At 34.0% G+C, this 12,434-nt stretch overlaps 1 pseudogene; it reads left to right on the top strand.

Annotated features, from left to right (window-relative positions):
- Positions 1-12,405, top strand: part of LOC106475068 — a 25,921-nt pseudogene extending 13,516 nt beyond the window's left edge.
- The last annotated feature ends 29 nt before the right edge of the window (positions 12,406-12,434 follow it).

Below are 12,434 nucleotides of genomic sequence, written 5' to 3'. Positions count from 1 at the left end.
AAAACAGAGAATAGTAAATAAAGAAGTAAAGCAAACAATTATCTCTTCTAGTTACAACCTTTGTACTCGGTTGCTGCTTGTCATACTTTGCTAAGCCTTTAAAAATTTTGCACGTGAAGGACGTGAAACAAAATATTTTTTAGGTTTTATATATACTTTTGAATAACTAAAAAATCAAAAATAACTACATCAATACCATAGAATTGTGCTGTAATTTATCAAACGTAGTAACTAAGCTGTATTTGGGTATAAAAAAATATGAAATTTCGAGCAGACTAAAGACACAACCTACCTCATTGAAATCTTGATTTAAAAGAAAGACATGACACTAGGTACATTAGAAAGGCTTAGGGGACATTCTGAGCTTCTGATTGGTCATTCATGTCATATATAGAAGTAAGTGTTTATAAGGGAGCATTTCCAAAAATGGAAGGTGAGTGGGGTGCCACTATGTTTGATTTATTACGTGAGCAATATCTTAGCAAATAGAAAAGACAAGACCTTCTTATTTTATATTCTAGCTTGTCAATATCTGTAATTTAAGTTTCTAATTCATATGAAACTACAAACTTAGTATTTTGACTTCACAAACATCTAATTTGAACCAGTGCTGCATTCAACATACCACGTGACACAAAAATCTATGTTTATCTGTGTTTTTATAATATTTACTTTTAAATTAACAAATTGGTTAATGTATAGTTCTACAGTTTGATACTAAACTAATTGACATAAATTCATGAAATAGTATTTCAATAAAATTTTGAATGCAAGTCAACAAACTAGATGACATTCACCTGTGACTCATATCGAAAGGGTTAATAAACATTTTCTAAGCATGATTTTTACTGTATTATAAATTTTAATGAAAACATTTTCTCACATGTAAGCTGTATTGAAAACTGCAAATAATGCCTTCATTTTTACTCCTGTTAAAATGTTTTAGTTATCCCATGAAACCTCCTGTTGTTCGATTTATCACCAAAGTTTTTCACCCTAATGTGAGTCGCCATGGAGATATTGGATTAGATTCAATCACTCATAACTGGAGTCTTGCTTTAACTATTTCTAAGGTGGGTGGGTGTTCAGTTTGTGAAGTTTAAGTGTGGATGTCAGACAGTTAAGTTAAGATTACTTTATTGAATAGCAGCTATGAAATATAGAACCCACTTGCTCTATACTCTACAGTAAATCAGTAATTGTGTTGGTTGATTGTTGCAACAAAAATATATCCTAATTAACAGTGTAAATTGGTGTGATAGAATATTTTGATATGATAGGGGATTTTTCTAACATCATTTGTATATACATGTAAACATTGCCCTACCAAACTTATCTGGGTATTACAATATCCTGGTATTTATGTATTCAGAGGCTCTAATACTGTGTAGACATCCACTTGGCCGAAATTATTTTTGAACTCATATGAGGCATGCTATCAACTAGCATCCTAAAATATTCTGACACTGTTATTTACTATACAGCTTTCAAATGTTCAAATCAGGACTATGAACAACTGTTTGAAGCATGCAATGACAAACCAACCTTTAATAGAACTGAAGGCATGGTATAACAGGGAGAATTGTGTTACTGCTGTACCACAAACCTGACATGGCTCCCAGAAGGTGCTTTATCAGGATCTACTGGTACTGAGAGTCTGTAAGATGCTATTGCACTTTGCACCTTCACTGGATACACACACATTTCTGCCCAGTCCAATTTAGAATAACATGATCTGATTCTCATCCTCCAGATTATGTTTGAATCTATGGTTTCCTCTTTCCATCCATCCCAGAGTACCTATGTTCATGCAATGTTTGTTGTAAAATGCACGTTGATGGTCTGGTCATCGGTCATAGTTTGGCTGCCCACAAATGCTCACCACTTGTACAAGTGCACGTCTGTCCTATTCTGATGTAAAGGTTTGCTTGGACAGTCCAGTTGACTTCATATTTTCTGATGATGTCAAGTATAGTGCACCTGGGATGGTCAGACATGGCACTGATCACATATACTGATTTTTGCACATGGCATTCAACAAGACTCCCATCTCAAATAATATCAGCTTGAATGATTTTGCATTCTACTATTCCTAAACAACATTTATAGTGGAGGCAGCTCAGCTTCCCGGGAGGACCAGTGCATTGCCTTAAAGGGGAAGTCCAGATACTTTTGGAAGGATAGTGTATATTAAATTTGTTGTATTATGTTTTTGTAGATGATAAGTTTGTGATTTCTTTTAGTCATGTGGTAATTTTGTAGTGTTTTATGTAAACATGAAGTATTAAATTAGAACTGTAGATACCTAATTATACAAGGAATTTTGTATATAATTTTGTAGTGTTTTATGTAAAAATGAAGTATTAAATTAGAACTGCAGATACCTAATTATACAAGGAAATTTCATTATTCACTTAAATTAATTAAACAGTACAAAAAGTACTATACCTTGTGGTCAAATGTTTTGTCTTTTTTGTTTATTTTGAACCCTGTTTAAGTTATTTGCATTGGTCCAAGCCCATATATAGTTATAGTTACTGTCATTCTGTTTCATTGACCTTTTGAGTTAAGGGGGGATGGAGCCAGGGTTGTCTTTTTTTTTGTTTTAAACTAATATGACTTGTATTTCATTGTTATACAAAGTATTTTCTGTGTTTAGAATTAATTGAAATCTGTATGTTTTTTAAATATTGAAGTACGTACCATGTTTATCTAAATTGGCCACATGTGCTATATATGTGTTGTGTATTATTATGCCTGTACCCATAAACTGGATCATGTCATTATGTGAAGCATTGATAACCATATATTTCTTACTTGTGTACATTTCTTTGTTTTAGGTTCTAATTAGCATTCAGTCCTTGTTAACAGACCCATATTGCTATGTGTGTATGGAACCAGAAGTGGGGAAGCTTTATAATGAAGATAGAAAATCATTTGAAAGAACTGCACGTCTCTGGACTGGAAAGTACGCAATGCATCACAAACTGGCATTTTCTGTGGATACTGATGCATATGGACGAGCCCTGGAGAGTGGGTGAAAAAAAGTTAAAAGACAGTCATTAGACCACTGTTACATACTAGTCATAGAAAAAGATCTCTTCATTCCTAGAGCAAAACAATAAAAGCTAATTATCAACACTGCTTGGATGTATAAATTCAGTAAATTGATAAACTGGAGGTGATTGTTTAACAGTTATAGTGAACACATGGATTCTGCCTTTAAGAAGATATTTGTGTGTGTGAAAAGCCAGTCTACGACAAGTAAACCAAAGTTGTGATAGTCAGGTTGAAATTCTCTTCTATTTCCAGTACATTTTGTAAAGATATGACAGGATCTTTTAATTACTCCATTATTATTGTATGCAAAAGCTGATGTCAGTCATTGCTTATTGGAAAGAAATTGTAGGTAGCAATTTCTTTTAAATTTCAGATTGTTCTAAAAATAAGAGCATCAACATATTACAAGTAATTTTTTTCTAAACTGTTGAAACTGAAACATGGATGATTTAAAAATACTTGGCTAATCTTCAGTGAAATTTAATAACTTTCTCAAACTTCATACTGTGCTGTGAGTAGTAATTTTAGGAATTCTTTATCAAGCTATAAAATACTGGGAAACTATTGTATTATCTTATATAATGAAATTTTGGTAATGTGTACATAAATATAAACTACAAAACTTCAGGCTTATTTAGTTTAATTGGAAAAGAAGATAAAGATGTTTGCAATGCACAGCAGACATCATACCAACATTGTTAATGAAATTGTGTAATAATTTTTATTTTCTGTATTTAAAGTAACAGCTTAATTATTTCTGTTTGTTTAACTCTTTCACTGTGCAATTAATTTTCAGGCTGATTCCCAAAAAGTGTCAATTATCCACCAAAAAATAAAAGTATGAATTTGACCCTTTGTGTTACTTTTTCAATATCTGACAGTAATATTCCTTAAAAGCCGTATTGGATAGTGGAAAATAATGATTGAAACAAAAAATTGAGGAAAATTAAAAGAAAAGTGTTCTCCAGTAAATGGCATAAATATAGACAAAACTAAGTCATTAAGAAGCCAAAATCATTACAAAATACAAAACAAATTATTTACATCCAAGATACAAATAAGCTGTCTCTATATAGATTTTGTGTGTTCCTGCAAAGTTGGTAATTTTGTAATGAGAGACAAACATCCAAATTTAATGGTGTAGAACACAGATGGCAGCACACATGCAGCTTTGGCGATTGTTTCAAGTACAGGGGGACATTCTCGCATGTTGCAGTAGAGGGAAACTTTTTTCATAGTTGTGGGGTAAATTTTAATTTCACAGTCAGTGGGTATAAATGTTTATTCAAATACATCCCAACTATGCAGCAAAAGGGTTAAATGACTTATTTCAGACCTGATATTCCTGGTTAATTAAAAAGCTTGCTCAAACCAGTAATGATTTGTTTCTTATTCAAGAAGTTTTTGTGTAAATAATATTACATTGGGATGTATTAATATTATAGGTTTAATTTTGCTAAGAAAAACTGAACATTCTCAGGTGTGTAAAGTGTTGGTATGAAGTGCCACAGATTAAAATATAAAATGATTTTATGTAGCTACCTTTATAGCTTTCCAAAGTTTTGTTGCATTCATGACATAGAGTATAACAGGTGGCACAAATGTACTGTCTTTTTATTAATTCATCTCATCTCTTGCTAAAAGAAAGTTGAAGCCTTTAATATCTCATGAGATACAAGTTAGGTAGAGCAGAGTTTCTCAACCACCAGTCTTCAGACCAATGCTGGTCTATGTGATTTTATTAAAACAAACAAACAAAAAACTGACAGAATATTCACATAAATTGTATTAATTTATCATTGTACTCTGACAGTTTAGGGAGGCAGCAACCTGGTCCTGGTTATTCAAAAGGTTGAAAAATGCTAAATTAGAGCTATAAAAGTATGGAATAGTAAATGAAAAAGTTACCTTCCAAGACAATATTTTGCCTTTTCACACAGAATAGCTCAAATCCTTCATGCAATTGTCCATGAGATTTACATGCTACTAGTGTTGAGCTAACTTCTATCTAAAAAGGTGTTTAACGTGAACTGCACTAGTGCATGATGTCATCATCATGTGATGATAGCCCTCCACCAATAGATGGGAAACATAACCTCCTTTCTCAGTATTTCCCCTTAAGCATTTGCACTTGATTTAACTTCATTCTTTTCCTTGGTAGATATATTCAAAAGTTGTTAATCAATTACTTGTGATATGCGATTGTTTATGATGAGTTAATTTTTGTTCAAGTTTACCTGGTTTAATGTTTGTGTTTCACATAATCAGTGTGGCTTCTTTAATTTCATTTTGATAAAAAACCTCCCAAAAAACATTTGGTGATTACCTGCCATTATGACTAAAGTGACAATAACTTCCACTTCATCCTGTAATAGTGTAGATGTCCCTAATGTGGGACCTGTATCTAGTGGTTACTGCATGCTCATTGCCGGATGGGGACATGACAGTCATTGCTCAATGTGTTGTATGTTCCTTCTTGCACACTGGGCTTCCTCTTCGTGTCCATTGAGCTGCCATTCCTTCTTCCCAATTTGAACATGACCAAGATAATTATGATTTTGACTGGATATTTCTCTCACCAAGGTTTGCTCTAGTCACATCTTTATCCCTTAACTTTTATTTCTCTTTCTAGTGCTCAGTTTTCACGCCTTTATCTCTTTCTTATCACCTTCTTGTGTTATCTCTCGTCACTTCACCTTATTTCTGAGGCTCATCATCACTCTGGAGGAGATTTCTGGAAAGATATATTTTCTTCTTTTCACCACATTGGCCCATAATTCTTCTGTTTTATCCCTTCTCATTGGGTTTCTCTGATGTTCGGTCTTGTTTGGATGGGATGCTCTCCTAGCTAACTTATGCCTCACTCACACTTATCTCTGTGATTTTTGTTGGGCTTCTTTTCTTTGCCCTGAGGTTTTTGTGGGTGTTCCTGACTCACTGGAGACATGGGCTGAGGTGGCTCGGCATCATTCCTCCTCGTCTATTTTAGTTTCTCGTCTTTCTCACCATGCCCTTCTGTTCTTGCTCCTAGGTCTGCTGATTCCACATTTCCCATTCCTGCTTCCCAGCCTTTTTCTTTTTGTTCTTCTGCTTCCTAACATCAGGCTCATTGTTCATCTCATTGATAACTACCATATTGGGTCTGGCCATGTGGGACCCATCTGTCTCTCTTCAAAAGCCTTTGGTTGCCTTCTTCCTTTTCCCCTTTTTTCAGTTTCCTTTCCTCCTCCTCCCTCCACTCTCTTTTATCTTCAGGATGTGATCTTCAATCTCTGGGCCAAGATTGCCGTCAGGAGAATATTTCTCTTGCTCTTTGTAGGGACCAGCATCTGGTTATCAACCTATCATCTCACAACCAGTTTCTTGTCATTCCCTCGGTTCCATATGGATTGTTTCTTTTCTCTCTAGTGGTTCTTTTTTACCAGGTCTGTGGATGACCATGGTTGATGTTTCAGATGCCTATTTACACATTTTGACTGTTCCATCCTCCAGGCATTTTCTATGATTCATCCATTGGGTCCGAATTTTCCAGTTCTGTGGTCTTCCATTTGGCACTATATTTTTATGGCTTCATTTGAACCATGGGAACATTTGCCTGCCAAGTCTATGAATAGGGGCTGAGGTTCGTTATCATAATTGGCTTTCTCTGTAGGAGGCTGCTTGGTTGTGCTGGTTTGTCAAGTCTTTCATGTCATTTCTCATGCCTGCCTAATATTTGGTACATCTAATTGTGTCTGTATGACAGTGGGCATTTCCTTGCTACCCCCCAACTGGATCTACATCTATTTACAGATGCTTCTCTGTTGGGCTGGGGCATGTTTCTGAAAGATGTCATGATTTGGGTGTGTGTTCTGCAGGAGCATTAATTTCACATTAAAATACTTGAACTTCTTGCAGTCCATCAAGCAAGTTCCCATTTCCTCCATCTTCTTGTGAATCAGTTGGTTTTGATTCAATCTGCCAATTCCACAGTTATTTCTTATATCAAATATCAAGGGAGTACTCATTCCAAGACTCTTTACTTCTGTGTATTGGACGTGTTGTTTTGGGCTTATTCCCATCTGCTTCATCTCATAGCTTGTCATGTGCCAGGGGTTTTCATTTTATTGGTGGATGACCTCTTTTGGGCAGACAGAATTCTACTCATGGAGTAGTCTCTTTACTCTCAGATTTTTCATTGGGTTTCTTTACAGTTGGACATGCCTCTCATTGATGCCTTCATCACCCCTTTTGTCATCAGTTTGAAATATGATATTCCTTATCTGATCCTATTGGTGGCATCCCTTTGGCCAGTTCAGCCCTGGTTTCCTTTGCATCATCAATTGCACCAGTTCCCCTCTTCTTCTGTTCTGTTTCCACTCTCTCTTGCTCCAACCACACACCAAGGAATGGCAACCCATCATCTTCATGTGGGGATTTGTCTGGTCCATTGCTTGCAGGGCTAGCCTCTTCAACCAAATAGCTTTTTTTATATATTCCATTCCTGTTGTCCTTCAAATCTGCTTGTCTATCAACAGAAGTGGGTTTTTCTCTGATTTTGGTCCATCTGCTACTCCCATCCTCTGGGCTGTCTTACTTTGGCCCATCTTTCAGCCTTTTTCACGTGGTTGTTTGATCTTGAAATGTCAATCTCCACCATTGCTGGTTTTTGAGCAGATTTATCAAATTCTTTGCACCTTTTCCATTACTGCCTGGTTTTACTTCTCCTATCCTCTCCACTTTATTCAGACTCTTCCTTCTTCTCTGACCTCTTCATCCTACTCCCATGCCTGACTGGAACCTTAATGTGGTATTCTACACTTTCGCATGTGCTCCATTCAAGCTGTTGGCTTCATGTTCCTTATACCTTATTTCTCTTAAGGTATATTTCCTTCTTAACACTGGTCATTTTCATTTGGTTCTTTCACATTTCATCACATCAGCTTCTTCTCTTGTGGGAGTTAGACTCTCTCCAGTCAATGTTCTTCAATCCACACACCTTCTTTGAGAAGGGTAGGCACACTTTCATTCCTTTAATAGGATCCCACCAGGTGGCTGATATCCCCCCCCCCACTTTTTCAAGTGGAGTCGTTCCTAACTGTTGGGTGACAGACCTTGGAGACTTCCTCACTGATTGTGTACAGCATGATATGGTGGGAAGTAGGGCAGTGTGGGTCATCCTTGAAACAGCTCTCCTCCTGCTGCAAGATGTGTTCATCACTCCTTACCAGTCTGTCCAGTTGAGTCTAGGTCAGACACACTGTATGGTGTGATCATGCTCTAGCCACGCTACAGTTCTTGACTTGCTGACCACTTGTGTGCTACTGCTTAGATGGTCATGCTACAATAAACCTATCCCTGCAACACTTGGGTTTCTTTTGCTTTTCCTTCCAGGCAAAGAGTATATCCTGGATGAGATGCAGGTGTGTGTCTATGGAGCCCGTGTCATTGGGTGTCACAATCCATGGGCTTTACCTTCAGGCCCTTTCTGAAAAGAGCTCATATAGACTTAATGTTTGCTCCAGCCTCTCCACCATTTCAATGTGAGATTCTAGTTATTCTGTGTGAAGAAGTGAGGTATCATCTTGGATGTTAACATTTTCCTTAAATGAAAATGTATTTCCAATAAATACTCAACTCTGTACACTTTCCTACCCACCATCTCTGCTTCCAATCCACTTTTGTTTTGTCTCATTTAAGAATAAAGTTAATTTGAACACAAGTGCTTAGGAGAAGCTACTGCACAAAAAGATTATGTTGTTTTTCTGTTGGAGGAGGGCTAATGTCACATCATGATGACATTGTACACTAGTGCAAGTTTACGTTAAACCCAAGTTTTTTATGTGGGAGGTAACTCAAGGCATGCAAATCTTGTAGGCAGATGCACAAAGGAATCAAGCTATTTTGAATGAAGAAGTATCTACTGGAAATGCATTTTCACATTATGTTACTGCAATGACTAGTGAAGTTAAGAAATTGTATATTTTATGTAGATTTTTTTTTGCTATAGATATATATAGAAAACTTAGTTTACCTGTAAGTGAAACATGTCATGAGTAACCATATCTTTGCTGTACTCTTTCCACTTCTGTTTATTTTAAACGAAAGGAAAAGTATTTGGTGTCTAACAAATAGTCTTCCAGTACCTTGTTTGGTGGTGAAGAGTTATGTTGTTGTTTGAAATACAGAAACTGCTACTGTTCTTATTACTCTGAAACAGTGATTAGATACACAAAAATACCTGTCTGTTTTATGAATTGTAAAAATAAAACACGTGTTGTTTAGTTTATTTACAACTTCTGCAGTTTTCATGAACATACAAAATGTGTGCTTTTTTTGTGACTCCACCTGCTTTCAGTCTCTGAAAGTGCATATATATGAAATAGTGAAATTTTATAAAAATACACTATTGGACATTAGTCATTATGAATAGGTACCAGAAAAGACATGTTTTGAATGCTGAAGCTGCTGTTGGTTGGTGCTTTTGCCAATTATTTGCTCATAGCAAGTGATGTCCTTTGATATTTTTTGAAAGTATACGTGAGCTTCTCTCTGCAGCTTATGTGAGTGAAAATGGCAAAAATTGTGAATGAGTCATAAACCAGATATCACATCTTGTTGGTATAGCTTTCTACATATTTAAAATCATCTTTTTTTCAACAAAGATTTTTGTAAAATTAATCACCACAACAAATTGTGTATCTTTCTGTAAAGTTTTACAACCTTCAACATACTTTTCTACAACTTTGGATAATAGTAAATATGAGAGAGCATTTTTTGTGAATATAGTTTGGCATTAGATGTTTACTGGACTGGAAGTTAACAGTAGAGTCTGTCTCTATGTATAAAATGAATTTAATGTTGATGAACTGGAAGTTTTAACATTATTGCATGCAGGTAAGTTTCTGTGCACAGGTATCTTTAGTGCAGCTGTTTATGACTTTCTCAGAACTGATTGATTTGGGTGAAGTCTTGTATGAACATGGTACTATTTATAATGTTATATAGAGGATGTTATAGAAGAATAATTCTCATTCTGTAAATAGATCCTAGTCTGTTTTTTTTGTCTGGTTTATATCACAAACCCATTTGAAAACTGAAGGCCAGAACTTCTCTATGTTAATGATAACTTTCTAACAGGATATGCACTTTTGATTCATCCAGCACAGATACTTGGAGCTAGATATCTATCTATACTTTTCCAGAGAGGTAACTTTAATATTTTCAAATTAGGAAACTCAGCATAAAGGAATCTCTGTAAATTTTTTTGGTCATCAATAAAGTTCAAGTTTGTGTATACTAGAATTTTTTTAAAAGTACCATGCAGTTGTATATGAAAACATTATATTTCACATGGAAAGGTAAATATGGTATAGAATAATTAATCTTAACAAGCAACTTTAGTAGAAGAGTTTAAGAATAAAAGTTTAAAATTTAGCCATGGGAAAAGTCGTTTTAAATCATTAATGAATAGCAAAGAAAATTAGAAAAAAAAATCATTCAGTCATTATACATTTGTAATAGAAAACAATCTTTGTTTTAAATATCCTTTACCTGATTATTATATCTCCCAAGCTAACATCAGGAAACACTACACATTCTTCTTCAAATTATCTTATTCTACCTCCTTTAAGTATAAAACCATTTCAGCAGTAAAATCTTGAAAGATTAGGTAACTTTTTAAAATCATGGATCTGTATAAAGTTAACTTGTTTTCTTATAAAGTTGTTTTCTTGATTCCAAAAGATGACAAAATTCAGCAAAATGTTTGAAATTTGATGTTGTTAAATCGATTTTAATTTAATGTATTCATAGCACTTCCATAAATAAAGTCCTTCTCTGTCATTTTTTGTGGACATAAAAACACATAACCTGACACCCATAGCTCAAACCTTATTCTAACGTTCCTAAACCATAATCTTTTTGTAATATTTTTTAACATAGAACATTTCATTTGACATAGGTAAAATATCACTTATTTTGGATATAAAAGCAATTCATCTGATACCCGTAGATCAAAATTTTACTTTTAAGCTTTTAGATTTTTATTTTATCGTACTTTCTTAAATGTTTTTCTGCTAATAGACGAAGTGTTTAATTTCTTCTACCTATTTGAATATCTTGTTTAAATAATCAGATATTTAATAACGCTTTTGAACTTGTACAACTGAAGTGTTCTCTGAGCACAGTGTAAGATTAACTGAGACTATCTTTGTAAGTCACAAAGATTTTTCAAATACAGTATACTATTAATTGAAATTATTTATATTAGACAAAGTTTTCCTGAAGTATAAAATAAGATGAGCCGTCATTACATGCATAAACCATAATATTAGCGATGTAAAAAGTAAGATTGAAATTACTTGTGTTAGCTGAAGTGGTTCTCAAGTAAAATGTAATATGAACTAAGGTTACTTATAGAAGCCAAAATGGTTTCCAAGTAAATGTAATATGATCTAAGATTACCAGTATGAGGTAAAATGGTTCCCAAGTAAAGTGTAATATGAACTAAGATTACTTGGATAAGCTGAAATGGTTCATAAGTAAAGTGTAATATGAATTAAAATTACTTGAATAAGCCAAAATGATTTGCAAAGAAAATATAACATGAATTAAGATTATTTATATAAGCCAAAAGGGTCAGCAAGTAAAATGAATTTGGAATAATTCTGTGAGTAAATTGTTTCCAAATGCTAAGTAAAGGTTTTCTAGGTATCTGCCAAGTGTAAAGCAAACTTAAATATTATCCTTAATTGCTTTTGAGAGTAAAATGTGTAGTATAAACATTTGTGAATATTGCACTTTCTATTTTGTGTGTGCATATCATAAGCTATTTTTGTTATTATAAAATATGTATATGTATTCACACGCATTATAAGTTTTGCATTGATATTTGTACATATTGTTTTCTGTTTTTTTGAAATTGTTATTTTGTGACAGGATTAAATATTGTCACAGAATTCCAGTTCTGCATTTCAATGTGATTGTTCCAGTTTTATATAGCGAGTACAACATAAATCTAGTAAAAAGATTACAGCCACATACTCCAGATGCAAAAAATTATTCTTACCCAAAGTTTCGGCTTCCTTCATTCTCAAGAACTATATATCTACTGTTTTACTTGCAATTTAAGTGGTAATTTACAAAGTACATCTACATGACATAAGTGACTCAATGGGGTTATCATGGAAAGTAAACATTACAGGGGTAAATATTAATTGAACTATACATATGTTTCTAAGTATATATTATAAATAATGTTTAAAGTGAATTTTTTTATTAATTTCAATATGTATAGATAAGTACTGTTCAAAAACATTGCACTTTAAAGTATTGTTTGTTGCATGTGTGTGTGTGTGTGTGTATATATATATATATATATATATATATATACA

The sequence above is a fragment of the Limulus polyphemus genome, unplaced genomic scaffold, assembly GCF_000517525.1.
Source record: "Limulus polyphemus unplaced genomic scaffold, Limulus_polyphemus-2.1.2 Scaffold144, whole genome shotgun sequence".
NCBI classification, from domain to species: Eukaryota; Metazoa; Arthropoda; class Merostomata; order Xiphosura; family Limulidae; genus Limulus; species Limulus polyphemus.
The sequence above is the reverse complement of the archived record's forward strand: the minus strand, read 5'-3'. Positions and strand labels throughout refer to the sequence as shown.